A 16,196-nucleotide genomic window follows, 5' to 3' on the forward strand; every position below is an offset into this window, starting at 1 on the left:
CCCAGGGGACCATCTATTGGCAGTAAGGTTAGTTAATACTTGATTTCAGGTTGCTTGCCTCTTTTAACTAAATGCAAGGTCTAGTCTTAATGAAGATTCAAACAATATTTTAAATTCTGTATAAGTGCATGGATTTCATCCAATATGAATTAAGAGTCTTGTTTTTTAAAAATAATAATAGGGAATATGTTAACTTGACACTTTCTGATTACAAAAAGTATGTCCTTATAAAATCTTCTAACTAATTCAACCAGCTAGGGTAGTCTTCTGCAGTAAACATTTTGTTTTTCAAAATCCGAATCTCATGCTTCCTTCTTTACAGATAGGAAGTCCTTTACATTTCAATTGCAATTCCATTTACCTTGGAGGGGGTACAAAATTTAGTTCAATTTCTGGCCAGTTCCTACATCTCTATTTTGTGATTATATTTTCATTCGTTGACAATTCCATATATTTACTGGTGATTTTCCCATCAAGTATTTGTGATGTCCCTGCCTTTTCAGCTTCTAGTACAACAGGATAATTATAAAATTTATGCACCAGACCTTCAGAGTGAAGACACCATTTAGCTTCTCTACAGATGTGTCAAATAGTTCCGTCATGTGCAGTGCCACAGTGGGAATCATTGTGCCTGGTGCCATGAAACCTGAGGCCTGCAAGGTATTCTCATTCACTTGCCTTTTAAAAAGTGACAATTCCTGAGATGTTATAACTTTGTTGGTAAATTCATTCCCATCTTAAATTCCTTACTAAGTGCCTTTGTGAATGTGTGCTGAGTCGCCTCAGTAGCTCAGACAGTAACGTGCCTTCAGGTAACCTCAAAAAACCTTCCTGCTCTTGGCAGTGCCTGCAACTTTCATAAGGTCATTTAAAAAAAAAAAAAATTATTTTGCTCATATTTGCCTCGATGTCATCTACTTCATTTTCTTCAGAAAGTTTGAATATTTTAATTAATCCCTGGTGCTTTACACTAGATTCCTTAATTATACTTTTTCTAGCCTGGTTTAACGTTCCACTCATAAAGTAGAATCTGCTTTCCTTTCCAGCTGCTTCACAAAGCCTCACTTCTACCTGCTTTAGCTCACTGATCCCGCAGCAGCCAGCCTGTGGTCCACAACAGTGCCCACCCGTAGCTCGTAGAACTTCCCCTCGGATCAGCTGGTGGCACCCTTCTCTGTCCGTGGCCAGGTGTGAGTCTGTCCTCCCACTCCACCATGATCCGAGGCAGATCCCCTTTTCCTGCTTCGTCATGTCTGCACAGGTGCTACAGCCTCTTTCAGATTCAATACATGATCTGTCCCGGAGAATGTTCTATGTGCTCTAGAGAAGAATGCCTATTCTGTTGCTTTTGGATGGAATGTTTTGTATATGTCTGTTAGACATCTGGTCTAGTGTGTAGTTTAAGTCCATTGTTTCCTTATTGATATTTTTTGGTCTGGATGATTGAAAGTAAAGTATCAAAGTCCTCTATTATTATTATATTGCTGTCTATTTCTCTCTTCAGATCTGTCAATACTTGCCTTATATATTTAGGAATTCCAATTTGGGTACATAAATATTTACAAATGTAATATCCTTTTATTGGGTTAACTCCTTGGATATTGTATAATGACCTCCTTTATCTCTTATTACAGATTATTTTATCTGATATAAACATAACTACCCCTACCCTCTTTTCAGTTTCATTTGCATGGAATATCTTCTTCTATCCCTTCACCTTCAGTCTTTGTATGTCCTTAAAGCTGAGGCCTCTTATACTTATCATATAGTTGAATGTTGCATTTTTAAAAATCCATTTAGCCCTTCTGTGCCCTTTAATTGGAGAATTTAGTCCACTTACACTTAAAATAATAATTTAAAAGGTAAGGACTTATTTTTGGCATTTTATTAGCTGTTTTGTGAGTATTTTGTAATTCCTTTGTTTCTTTCTTCTTCCCTTGCTCTCTTCTTTTGTGATATGACGATTTTCTATAGTGGTACACTTAGATTCCCTTCTCTATATCTTTCATGTATTTACATAGGTTTTTGCTTTGTGATTACGATGAGACTTACAAAAGTATCTCATATTTATAACGGTTTATTTTAAGCTTTAACAACTTAGCTTTAAATGCAAAATAAAGCTTTACACTTTTACTATCCCACCCATGCACACATAGATTTTATCATTTTGATGCTAAAATTTGCATCTTTTTTCTTGTGTATCCATTAGCAAATTATTGTAGTTATAGTTATTTTTAATCCTTTATCTTTTAGCTTTTATATGAAGTGGTGATTAATTTATTCCATTAACATTTTAATCAGAGTTTATTTTATTTTCACAGGAAAATAATTGACATATTAGAACATAATTAAATCATGTATTTGTCCAGCTTTTACCTGCATTTATTATATAAATCATATAAACATTTTATTAAGTCATTTTGCAATATTAAAAAACTGTTATTACTGATCAATATTTATTGAAATTCTAAGTATTACTGCTCTATACTCAATGATATGCCCTAAACATTGACCTTATATTTAACTTGAAACCTATATAAGGTATTTCTTTAAGAAAAATTTTTATATTAAAGTATGGTTGAGATACTCAGCTGTAACATTGATATATGGACAATACCATTGAAATTATAATAATGGACTGAATATGAGATTCCAAAAGAAGATGATGTTTCATCCTGAACCACCTGTAGCAGCTTGTGTTTGCAGGACACTTTCCCAGGTTGGATTTACACTCTGTGACTCAGGATTCTTGACAAAGATAACTTCCCAATGTGGAAGAAATATTTTTAACAAAACAAAACATAGCAAAACATTTTTAATAATATGTTCTAACAAACTGAGTTAACTGAATTTTATGCCTCATCTTTTTCTCTAATCAATTTTAGATTCATTCTTTGTAGAATCCTAGACTATATTTAAGTGTTTCTCAAGATCATGTATAGATCTTGGACTCCAAGGTCATAGGGAAGTTGGCCCAAGTCCTGATACTATCTTTTAGCAGGGTTATGAGTTCAGAAAAGTTATATAACTTTCAAAATCTGCTTTTCCTCATGTACATATATAGAGGTAATAGATAATAGTAACTGCTTCATAGAACTGTGGTGATTATTTAATAAGAAATTGCATATAAATGTTTATCTCATGCCCGATAAGTAAAAAATGACTAAGTATTAGCTATTCTATTATTTATCTATTTGACAATGCTCCTTCCTCCAGCAGTTTTCAGAGACATTGCAAATAAAATCAACTGGATTCACATACTTAGAATTCAGTCCGTTCCATTGTATGCTCATGTCTACACAAAGCTACTGATAGAATTGGATCTCAAAGTTGGAATTCAAAATGGAAGATCTGCTTTACTGTGTATATGACAAGGTACACAAATGTATTTTCACAGGCCTACCTTCCAGTCACATTTACCTTCTGTAATACAGATACAAATTAATTTAGATTTTGTGGCAAGATAAACTGCATAGGTGGCATGATTTGAAGCAATTGCAGTGGGTGACTTTTGAGAAAGCTAAGGCAAATGAAATGTATTTCATTATGAGTTTATTCTTGAGATGTAAAATGCATTTTAGGAAGACAGTCTGAATGTATTAACTTCTGCATTTGCCCCTTTTAATTCTCACTTTCAAGGCAGGCCCAGGTGAGAATATCTAAAAGGAAGTGTCCATCTTATGAGTACACCCTGTGTCATACTCTTGGCTGTACAAGTTATTTGTTCTTGAAAGGATAATTAAACTGGCCTTATCCAATGTCTCTTGCGCATTACATGTGTGCATTTTTACAAAGGGAAAGTAAGACCTGACTGCACAGCATAATTATAAATGGTAATAGTTACATTTTCATCATATTTATGCAATAAATAAGTCTGTCAAGCCTAGAGTTTGGAATTTGTAGTATTGCTTCCCTCCTGTACTGATATAATTTATTTTGCTCCTCTGCTAATGAGGCTGGCTTTAGATCGCCGTGAGCACCAGTCTCAAATAAAAATTAAAAGTCAGTGTATTACATTTCTCCTTCTGTTCCTTCTGCATATTACATTGCTCCATAAGCTCATTGATTCTGGAATTCTATCTCTCCTTTGGCACAATTTTCCTCTGTGGTATGATGCTATGAATATTTATGGCACAATAAAAATAATATAATAATAAGCATTTTTCTAAACTTGTGCTGCATATATCTTCAGACAGGAGCTGGGAGGGCTATATCTGTTACCTCCCACTAGAGAAGATCTTTATGTCCTATGAAACAGCTGGCTGTCCCAAAGACCTTCACTTCCACGTGAGTTAAATGGCTTCTGTACTGACAAATTCCAAGAGGAATTTTTGTTCTTCCATATATAGTTTAGGCTCTCATCATCTCTGAAACACTGCCAGATTTTCCTTACATTGAATAGGCTTCGATTGATATCCTTATTCATCCTTCCTGTGTCAACCACTACAATTCATGCTTTTATAGCCACCTTAAATCTCTAGTCTGTAAAATTCCAGGGTCCAGAATACTCTGAGCAGACTATTACCTTGCCCAGTGAAGCGGGACTGCCTTTCCGTCACTCCTCCTCCATCACCTTAACTGACGGCATTTCTTTTCATTTATATATTTAACTCAAATTGTTTTCTTTTTTCAAATATTTGCCAAACTCTCTCATTCCAGCCAATTTCCCCAGCTTGATATCTGCTGAGCTGTACGCAATGTTCCTAATTCTGTGACTTTGGATTTTGCCCCATGTCAGTCTCCCATTTATCCTCTCCCGTCATTCTTCTTATCTGTGTAATTAATATAGTTAGAATTCATTCCATTTCCCATTAACAATTACCAGAAAAAGAGGTTTTTAAGCTTTGTCAACTGTTAAAGAAATACTGAGTCTCATATCATATGAACATTTTGATATTTTATTGTAAAACTTATGGGAATTATTTTAAAGCTATAAGATACCTCCAAAAACTTTCTTCAACATTTGGGATGTATGTGTGTGTTTATGTATCTGTAAGAGAAAAGAGGCAGAGACAGAAACAAAAACACAGACAGAAAATGCCCTTACTGTGTTTTCATACGGAAACATTTTGGGGAGACAGTTATCCATGAGTTTCTCACATTTCTGCACATCTTCTGAGCAGAGGCCTAGGCCTTTGTTCTGGATTACTATTTCAATGATGTTAGTATAGCAAACAGCATCAGGAGATAGATAGTTTCTCCCCCTGGAGCAAAGGGCAGTTTTATTTTTTGTTCTGGGTTTTGTTTCAGGCTTCCCAGATAACCCAGTTGGTAAAGAATCCACCTGCAATGCAGAAAACCCAGGTTTGATTCCTGGGTTGGGAAGACCCATTGGAGAAGGGATAGGCTACCCACTCCAGTATTCTTGGGCTTCCCTGATGGCTCAGCTGGTAAAGAGTCTGCCTGCAATATGGGAGACCTGGGTTCAATCCCTGGGTTGGGAAGATCCCCTGGAGAAGGGAAAGACTACCCACTCCAGTATTCTGGTCTGGAGAATTCCATGGACTGTATAGTCCGAGTTGGACACAACTGAGAGACTCAGCCACGTGTTTCATTGTTTTTGTTGTTCTTATTTGTTTATGTTGCTGTCCAGTGTAATGAAAACATGTTTGTCTCTGGGTAAAAAGCAAGCATGTTGTTTACTTATCACAGAGAGTTTGGTTTCTCTGACTCATGTTTTGTCTCATACTGTAACCATCTGCAAGATGTCAACTGAATCTCTTTGTGCTGCACTATAGGAATTGGAACTTGGGGAACCTGTGTAAATACTGACACTCTGGCTACTACTGTCAGTGGAAATTAAGTCCTTTGTCTCTTATCCCAGGGGGTTGTTTTTTCACTTATTTACCTTTTGTGTTCTCTGAAAATCTATAACAGAGAGTAAGTTGCTAGTCAAGTAAAACCTCAAACCCCTCCATTGTTCTGATGGATGAGAGGCTGGCAGAGATATGGCTTTCTGTAGGAACAAAGATAAAGGTCTCATGGGCTGGTTAAAAGGAGAAGAGGAAAGTTCATGTATGATCAAGTGGGTATAAAAAAATCCTCCATTTTATTTCCTTTTAATTAACAGGAGTTGTGGAGATGGTTTCAGGTCGAGCACTAGGAAGTAAATGCAAACACAACCTCAAATGATGCCCAAGGTATTTCTTATTCTCTTCTAAGAGCAAAAACTGGATCAGCTGGATCATCCTCAGGCAGAAATTTCTACCACCATTCGTCCCAAAGAAATGGACTGAAGAGACTTCATTACCACGGAGGGTAAAAGCAGACAAACCATTAGAATTTTGGTTAGTTTGGCTGAGGAGATGACACATGGGGATATAACACTTGACTTCGGGCATGCAATGGCTGTTAAGGCAGATTGGCTATAGAAGGGTTGCTTATGGCTTAATCCTTTCTACAATCTAGCAGGCCAACACTAGATCCTTTCAGAGATCACAGTAAATGGTCTCAGGGCTTTGTGCACTGGGCCTTTGGTACCATGGGGGGAATTCCTGGTGAGAAAGACAACTCCTTTGGGAAACCATAGATGCAGCATTGACAAAGATTTGGGCTCTTACTGCCCTGGGTGAGCTTTACAATGCTGATGAAAGTGATTCACTAATGAATAAGAAATGGACCCAAAGAAACCTGGTAAGTTTGCTGAGCAAGGTTGCCACCTTGGAAAACTCCCTTAGGCCTTACATTGAAACTGGGCAAGAACTTAAGTTGTTATTTTCACAATGCAACTTCAGATGTTCTCGATTAAGGTAGAATCCAAAAAGTTTCCTCTGTGTATGTAACATCCACATCAGCCAAGTAGAATAAATCTCACAGCCTCAACTAAGCAATGTGACTATGGCAGTTGAATCAAAGTTTCCCCAAAGCTAAAATAGTTGGTGTCAGTAGTTATAATCTTGGCCTCGCTTATGACTTTGGGTGGATTGAAAACACTGAAGCTTCATTTGGTTGAGCTGTATGTAGGCACCACTCTGCTACCAACTTAAAGTAAACATGACCTGACTTTGGATTACCCCAGGCTCTCTGATTCCACCCTCTTGATTAACCTGATTTCAACCGCTTTAAAGTGAAAGATGATTTTGGATGAGTTCTAGGTGTCCCCAGTTCCGTGAAAAACCAAAGGCTATACATATCCAAGTCTACAGGGGAATTTGAAAGGAAAGAAATTCAAATGTGTGTAATTCTGTTGGAGAAGAGTGCATGCATGATCAGTTGACAAGTCGTGTCTGATTCTTTACAACATCATGGACTATTCTGTCCATGGGATTTTCCAGGCAAGAATACTTGAACCTGAGACTCCTGCATTGGCAAGCAGATTCTTCACCACTGAGCTACTTGGGAAGCCCTTGGGGAAGGGTAACTGAGTCCCAGTTCCTTCTGGTTCTATAGTTACAGGGATACCCAGATTCAGGTATTGCAATTTGAACTAAGTACGCATTGGGTAAAGAGAGTTAATATGTCCTTGTGGATGTGGCCTTTTTGATCAATTCAATGTACTGTTGTGATTTCTGCTCCTAACTGTACAATTATATTGGTTTATATGTGTTTACTATGAATATTGTAAAATCCAGAATATATTCTTCCAATTAGGAAGTGTCATATATAGAAAATCACTATGGGGCATGTAAATCACTTCCAAGCTCCTCTGCCTATCTACTCCAAGGTGGTCCAACAGAAACAATATATAATCCAAGGATAACAAATAGAAATCACAGTCTTAAGGTCTTAAAGATAGCAAGGATGGATCACAAAATCAACACAACAATCCTGTGTAGCCAGTGAAAAATCATAATGGGAGATGGAGTCTTATGGTGGCTTATTACCAACTGAATCTTGTTATTGCTACTATAGCCCTACAAATAAATTCATTGGTATGCTATGTTAAACATTGGCAACACCATCTTTTCCATCCTGCTGTCACCCAAGGATCAAGACCAATGTCCCTTCACTCAGCAAGGCCTTCAATATACATTTACAGCTCTCCCCAAGGGGTACCTAAGCTCCCCTGTCTTTGGCCTTCAGGGCATGGCCCAGATAACACTAATATCTCTATCATATGAAGTCTGAAATTTTCACTAAATAGATGATAACCTGCAGGTCAGCAAGTTTGAGGCTTCAGTGTGAAAAGCCTTAACTTCAGTGTTACCACATTTCTCCCAGCAAGAATGGCTGATAAACTCCAACAAAATTTAGAGGCTTGATAGCCAAGGAGTATCTTGGGATTGTGTGAGTGTATATCAAAGCTCTCAAACCCTCTGGCAATGAAGGACAAACTACTATCTCTGCTACTCCTCACAGAGAGATTCAACAATTTACGGAATTCTTTGAATATTATTGGGGCTTCCCTGGTGGCTCAGATGGTAAAGAATCTACCTGCAGTGCGGGAGACCTGGGTTTCATCGCTGTGTTGGGAAGGTCCCCTGGAGAAGGTAATGGCTATACCTCCAGTGTTTGTGCCTGGAGAATTCCGTGGACAGAGGAATCTGGCAGGCTACAGTCCAGGGGGTTGAAAAGAGTCCGGCGCAACTGAGCGACTGACAATTTGAGTATTAAAGACTGTACACATCTCAAGTGGGCATCCTGTTTGTAACATTGTATCGGTTAGTTTAAAAGCATTCATCCTTTGATGGGAAGCAGACCAAAAGGGTGGGCTGGAAGCTATCCAGGGAGCTTTGCACGGCCTCTCCCAACTGACCTCCATGACTGATGATATTGCTGAGCAGAATCCCTGGCAAAGAGGGGTACCCTCCATCTAGAGATGCCTAATGTGACAGTGACATAGTTAAGTCACAAAGATGATGACCACTTGGCTGAGAACATTGCCTGCCATGATCCCCTACAGTAGACCACACTGGCCAGAGCGAGAGACACAACAGGCTCTGTAAATTCTATTAAACTGCCTTTGTCACTTTTGCATCTATCCCTTCTGAGTGTGAGTAGGGAGTAGTTGAGAAAAGATGAAGTTGCAGCTACTGTTTAATGTGACATAGATATTTTATGGCAGTGGAGGAAGAGCATCATTCTGAAACCTGCAGATGGAACATCTTAGACTGTGGGAGGCATGGGTGAGAAAGTGACATTAAGATTTTTTTTTTTTCTTTTAGGCTCTCCCTAGAGTCTTCCTCAAGAAAAATGCATCACTCCCAAATTAATGAGCACTTAAATTTAATTGATTTCAGGATCTGTTATCCCCCAGCAAGCAGGTCTGCTACCATCTGATTGCCAAATTTCTTAAAATGACCAAAAAGTCTACCAAAGGGGCAGATAACAGTCCTACTCTCTACAATTCTCAATAAAATTCCTGTCGACGCCTTTAGTATCCACTTCACCCTGTGCCAAGTACTGTAGTTCAGTGATGCTCCAGAGTGTATAAAAGCTGCCCAGCTGATGAGGCCGGTAAGCAGGAGAGAGTGGGCTCACTGTCCCTAGGCATCACCTTCAAAAACAATGACTAGGCCCAGTTTTTCAAACTGAATTGAGAACCCTAAAGTCCCCTAGCTGGGTATGAGGCCACCTTGGAACAGAGTCAACTTATGTTCCTGGATGACGTAGGCCAGGAGTCTCCAACCTCCGTGATCTAGTGCCTGATGATCTGAGGTGAAGCTGATGTAATTATAAGAGAAATAAAGTTCACAATAAATGTAATGTGTTTGAATCACCCCCTCCACCCCCACACCCCCTGCCCTTGCCACATCTGTGGAAAAGTTTTCTCCACGGAACTAGTACGTGGTGCCAGAAACACTGGGGACGCTGACGTAGACCCCTCTTCAGTGGGTCTAGTAGCATTTCTTTTAGGCACATGTACCCTTAGGACTATATGTCTTGTATGGAAACCCGAACATTAGCTTCTCTCCCCTAAATGTTGATTATAACCTTAGGAATGGTCATCAAAGACCTCCAAGATTTTAAGGAAAATGCCCCTAGGATAATGGAGGCCTTGAATGACTGTACCATCTTCCCAGAATGATGACTTGGGAAGCTTCCTGGATGGGGAACTGACCTATACTTGCGCCCACTGCCTTGCGTCAGCTTTCCCTAGAATGTGTGTTGTCCAATTAGAAAAAGTGATATAAAATTTGTCTTCAATATTAGTTGAGCCGATCAAAGGCACTGCCGCAGTCCTGGAATGTATTCAGATTAGTAGTAACTCAGTGATCAAGCTTGTGATAGATGATATTGCCCCTAAATTTCCTCCTTGAGTGCCAAGGAAAAGTCTGTGTAATCTCTAAAACTCCTGCTTATCTGGACTAAGGCCATGGGACAATTTGAAAAGTCAATGTGGAATTAAAGGGAAAAAAAAAACCACCTAGATTTCTGAGGTAGATCCAGATGGTTTATGAGATTTGTTCAGCTGGTTGAGGGACAGTTGAGGGTAATAATGCATATTTCCTCATCCAGCTGCTCAGAGTCCTGTTGATATCAGCCTTAACGAGATGTGATATGAGCCAAATTGAACAGACTTAGTCCTAATCTCTATCAGCCAGATTAATCACGTGGCTGACAGAGGGTTGTACTCCGAGGAAAATTTTCCAGATATCAAGGCAGTTTTGGATGGAGGGTTAGATACCATTAGAAGACTAGTCTCCATAGATCTTGAATGTTTATTGCTCAGTATGACAAAGATAGTTTTTCCCCTGGAGGCAAAGGTCAGACAGGTTTACTGCCCACTATAAAGGATGCAGTTTCCCCAGGGTTGGAATCCCACTCCTGTCATAGAAACCACTGTGTGTGTGTAGGCACGTGGCTCAGTCTGCTCCGTCTCATGGGGCACCAGCACAAATGCTGACAACTGCTATTGCTGTGAGTAATAAACATACCTTTTCTTCTGCAGCCTCCTGTCTTCTGCCAGCACCCAAGAACTGTGGCGTGCTAACGTGGGACACAGATAGAGTAACATGTCAGAACCTTCCATGTTTTTGTCATATATAAATTGCTAACATATACTAATTATGATTTCACTTATATTAAAAAGAGTAAGAGAAAAAAAAAAAAAAACCTTAGTCTACAGATCTTGTAGCTAACATTTTCAAGGCACACTGGGCTTTAATTAAGTGAGCAAATGAATGTGATTAAAAGAAAGCAATTCAACACTATCCTGAAAAGAAATTCTGGTTTGTACTAAGAACATTTATTTTAACATGTTGGAGAAATTGATGAAGAACATGGAAAATGCCCAATGACACAGATTATGCTTTGACATTTGTAGATAGTTCTAAGTCTGTGGATTGTTTAATTGAGAACCTTGCTCTAAGTGAATTTACTTCCTTTCTAGGTGAGTATGCTGTTCCCAGGCCAACCTGCTGGCACCTCCTAGGAATGACATAACAGGTTACACTATCCTTTCACAGAATTCTAGGAAATGCAACATACTTGTAATCAGAATACTGGAACATTTGAAGAAGATTCAGTACTAGGTAGATGGGTATATACTGCTGCTGCTGCTGCTGCTAAGTCGCTTCAGTCGTGTCCGACTCTGTGCGACCCCATCGACGGCAGTCCACCAGGCTCCCCCGTCCCTGGGATTCTCCAGGCAAGAACACTGGAGTGGGTGGGTATATGCTAATATAGCACACATCTAGAATCACATGAATCAGATACATTTCTAAATTAATTTTGACTTCACAGATTAGAAGTCAGGGGAAATAGCTTGTTGAAAATTTAAAAGTATATACAGTATCCAACTAACGAATTTGCTAATAGTTGTTCTCTGTCCATGGACATGAATCTAGCATTTTATAGGTTATTCACATGAAGTTCAAATGCCAGGTAACCAAGAAATATAAAATTATTATCCATTTGAAGTGAGTGATTTAGCCATTCTTCAAACACAAGTTGTGCAATGAAAAATTGCAAAGAACAGTTAGGTCAAATTTTAAGAAGTCATTTATTCTATAATGCCTTATTCTTACAACAAAATGGACCATCACTTGTAATTCTATAATTCCTTTCATAAATGTATAAGGGCAAATGTACTTGGGAAATAATACTCAACATTTTCTTCCCTGCTAGTATTAGAAAAGGTACTGAAGGTAGGGAAAAGTTATTTGCTATTACTGAACCTTTGCTGCACCCAGAGCAGAAAATGGGAATAAAGACAGGAAGTCAGCTCTCCAATCCCAGCTGCAGGCTGATGAATCACTCAGTGATTAATTGTTGCTCCTAGTAATTGAAATAATCATATTTCAGAGAGGGGGAAAAAAAACATTTGGTCTCTGAATTTTTTTCCTAAAATTATAATTGCTGCAATATCAAAGACTTTTTTAAGGGAGGTATAAAGATCTTAACGTAAAACTAAAAGGAATATAACTCCCAAGATTGACCCAACATCTGGCATCAGGTTTTGAAAAACTTTCCCCTGGCTGTAAAAACCACTGCTCCCCTAACTAACTGTCTTGTTTTCCTATATAGTTTTCTCTTCAATAGAGTTTGCCACATACAGAACACAGCACAGTAGAACATAAAGCAACAATGAAAACTCCAAAAAGCCACTGAGTTCACATTTACTGCCCCAAAAATAGTATTTAAACTTTTTAATCAATGTTAATCTGAGTCAATAGACAGGCTTTATCGTGTGTGGAGTTCTAAATGTGTATGGTCCTATGCCAAGAATTTGAGGAGTCCCTACACTCAAGGAGTTTACTGTCTAATTATGGAGGTATAGTGTATACAGAAAATGTTAGCAATAAGTATGGTACATGTGAGCATTATAGAAAAGATATCATGAAGTTGAAAATTTTCATTTGGTGTGTGCTTAATCTGTTTAGGACTTTTCAAAGTTTTTTCAAAGCTAATCCCCACAATGACCCTGAGATGAAATTATCATATCAATTTTAAGTGATCAATAAGTAGAATCAGAAAGACTAAGTGATTTATTCATGTTCACACTGCTAGTAAAAGGTAGAGCCAGTTTTCAAATGTGGTTCTCTTTCCCTCTGATTTTAAAAGGAAGAAAGAAAGGTACAACTCCATATTTTAAATCCTTGGTAATAATAAAAGTCTGAAATAATCACATTTATAGAATAGAATTATGAGAAAAAGCTGGCATTAGAGAAGAGATGGGTTTGTTTGTGCATATTGTTTCTGAAGCAATACTAGGGAATATAAGGAGAAATATTATTCTATTATTAGATAGAAATTAAAAACCCTAGTTAAAAAATCGGTCTTGGATATGTAGGTATGGTGTTCAACATTGTTTCAATGTAGACACAATGAATAATAATAATAAATGAGCAACTATATTCTTGATTCCACACAACAAAATGATGCCATCTGGAAATTCAAATTCTAGGAGGTGTAATGAGTAGTTGGCAAGGCGGACTGTAACGATTCCTCCTGTGCCTGTGCGTGCATGCAACACCTCGTGTTAAAAATTGGAACCTATTTTTTCTCCCTTGGAATATGGGTTGGCTTTAGACTTAACTTGAGCAATGGAATGTGGGAAAAGTAACTCTGTGCTGTTCAGGTTCTAGGCTTTACCAGACGTCGCAGCTGCTGCTTTCATTATTTTGCCATCCTGAGCCTTCTGGTGAAGAAGTCCAGGCTCTCCATCTGGAGAAAGAGGCCCCGTCCAGCAGCCCAGAACCAAGGCCCCCAACACGGGAGGCCGACCACCCTGATCCCCCAGCCCCGCTGCCATCTGAGTGAGTGCCGCCAACACAACACGGAGGAGGGATCTCTGAGGAGCCCACTCAGTTTCTGAATCGCAAAATCGTGATTACACGTGGGTTTCATTTCAGTCCACTAGGTGTAGGGTAGAGTGTTACTGAGTACTGCTAAGAGAGAGAAGAGACTGACAGCAAATAATTACATAAATATGTGCTTTTTCTTCCTGACAGGAATTGAATCATTCTTTTAAGAAACATAAAACAGGGCTTGATACAGAGCTGCCGAGGAAGTAGGAGAGAAGTCCTTGCACCTGCTGATCAGAGAGGGCTTCCTGAGGGGGTGACATCTGAGCAGCAAAGGAAGTTAGAGAACTGAATGGGTCATGGTGATGAACCATGAACATCAGGGGAAAATAATTCCCCAATGTCTCATAATAGGTTATAACTGGCATATTCAAAATGAAATCCCAGCTGTATATTGACACCAACATAGAAGGCTCTGTGGCATCTTTTCTTTTGTCTGTATTACTATTTGCACTTAAAAATGAATTCACATGCCATCTTCCTCTGAAAGGCCTGACTTCTCTAACCTGAGCGGGTGTCCTCTTCTACATCACCATCTCCAGCCACAGTTTCTTCTGGGAGAGTTGGAACATGTTATGCGGCTTATTTCCTTTTATCCAAACCTCATGCCACTAAACTTAGAGCTTGTTTTGATCTCTGTACTCACAATATGTATGCTGTAGGTGAAATGACACTACTGCCTTGCCTCTATTTACATTACATTCACTACCTTTCTTTTATTCTTTTTTTTTTTTTTTAAGATTTCCACTGGATACCAGCTTAAGCACATCATCAAAATTTTTATTGTATCACGAAAAGACTTTTTTTGTTTGTTTGTTTGGCCAATGGCTGCTTAACCTGTCACTGAAAGGTAGCGACAAAGCTTTTTTTAACCAGAAAATGTGCTGTGCTTCCTCGGGAAGGTAAACCAGACAGCAGATACAGAAGCCTTGCTCAAAGAGGGAGAAAGGAAACTGAAGGATTTTAAGAGTAACACCTGTCAAATGGAGCAGTAATGTGTACTGCTTGACAAAATAGGCTGGTGACTGTCAAAATAAATAATACACCTTCCAGCTCTGACGAATGACAGAAGTACACCCGAAGACTTGAGGGAAGCATCCAACAAAATGCAAAATTGAAAGTAAAGTTGGAACGATCAGCGCAGCCTCCCAGCAGCTAAATTTCAAGTAATTTTGGAGAAACTCAAACCATTCACCAGGTTTCATGGCAAAGGGAAAGTTTCCAAAAACTCTTCTGATTGAGCATTCCTCTTTCGTTAGGAAATCCCGTCTCTTCTGATGGACTGCTGGGATGTTGTTTTCTGCTTTTTCAATACAGAAACAATCTTGCCGTGACTGTGGCATTCTCTCTGCAGACATGCAGCTGACTGCCAATAATATCACCAGGAGGAGCAGCCAGAGCTGTACCCCTTTGTTGTCATAGTGGGGCTCACTGCAGAAAAGGCAGAGATCCAGGGAAAGGCTACTTCTAATTCCTTTCTGCGTCCATTTCTTCCCACTTGAGGTACCTAGTTTTCTTTTCCCGTAGCTCCTGAGAGGATCATCTTATTTTCTCTTTCCAGAAAGCAAGGTTTTCTAAAACAATTACAGAGCAAGCTGCCCAAGTGTCTGCAGATAATGTTATGACCCTTTCCAGGGGCAGTTTCATTTAAGCAAATTGTTTTTTGGAAGCCCTAAAAACCCTTGATAAATTTCTGCTCTAAAATTTAATAATACATTACAAGTAGAAGAATATATTGTTAGTGGAAGAATTTTAAACATCTCAAAAACATAGTTCTGCAAAAGCCCATCTTGCTTCAGAAGTTATCCACTTATGCCTCTAGTTCCAAGTGTCAGAGGTGAGAGGTGGTTTGTCCCTCTGCCTGACTCTCTTAATTGTATTTTTGTTCCCAGGCAGAACTATTCTCTGGGCTCCCGAAGTCAAAGTGAAAGAGAAAGGAGGAAAAACACTACATAGCACCAACTCCCAAGGAGAAGCTGCTTCTAGAAATTATTTAGCCTACAGCAACATGGATTGCTTTCTCATTTAATTTTATTTATGCTCTTCCATTATTTATTCTTCCTTTATCTGTTTCATCCATTATATTTATTGACTCTAGTTGCAAATATGACTTTCATAAGAATCTAATTCTAAGTAAACAATTTAGAGATGTGAAAAAAGCAAAACATCAAATCTAAAAACATAAATTTAGTGCTGGTTTCTTTCCAGCCCAAAGTATTTACTAAAATCTGTAATTTAAGGGAAAAAAAAAAAACTGAACATTTTGTTTATTTTAAATGTTATCTTGGAGAGTTATACTAATCTAAAAACTGCATTCTATATTATTTTGATAGCCATATTTATTAAACCAAAACATCGAGATATACTCAGATTACAGAATGAATGTCAGAACTCAGGACCATATCAGATATGTGGGTAGCAAGTGACTGTCAAGACATGTCATAAGTGAAGTGAAAGATTCAGTTCAGTTCAGTTCAGTCGCTCAGTCGAGTCTGACTCTTTGCGACC

General features: G+C 38.6%; 1 pseudogene; it reads right to left on the reverse strand.

Moving 5' to 3' along the window:
* Nucleotides 1-422: 422 nt before the first annotated feature.
* LOC136150937 (activator of 90 kDa heat shock protein ATPase homolog 2-like) lies at nt 423-10,912 on the reverse strand (annotated as a pseudogene).
* Nucleotides 10,913-16,196: the final 5,284 nt, after the last annotated feature.

This window comes from Muntiacus reevesi, chromosome 19 (assembly GCF_963930625.1).
Source record: "Muntiacus reevesi chromosome 19, mMunRee1.1, whole genome shotgun sequence".
Classification (NCBI taxonomy): domain Eukaryota; kingdom Metazoa; phylum Chordata; class Mammalia; order Artiodactyla; family Cervidae; genus Muntiacus; species Muntiacus reevesi.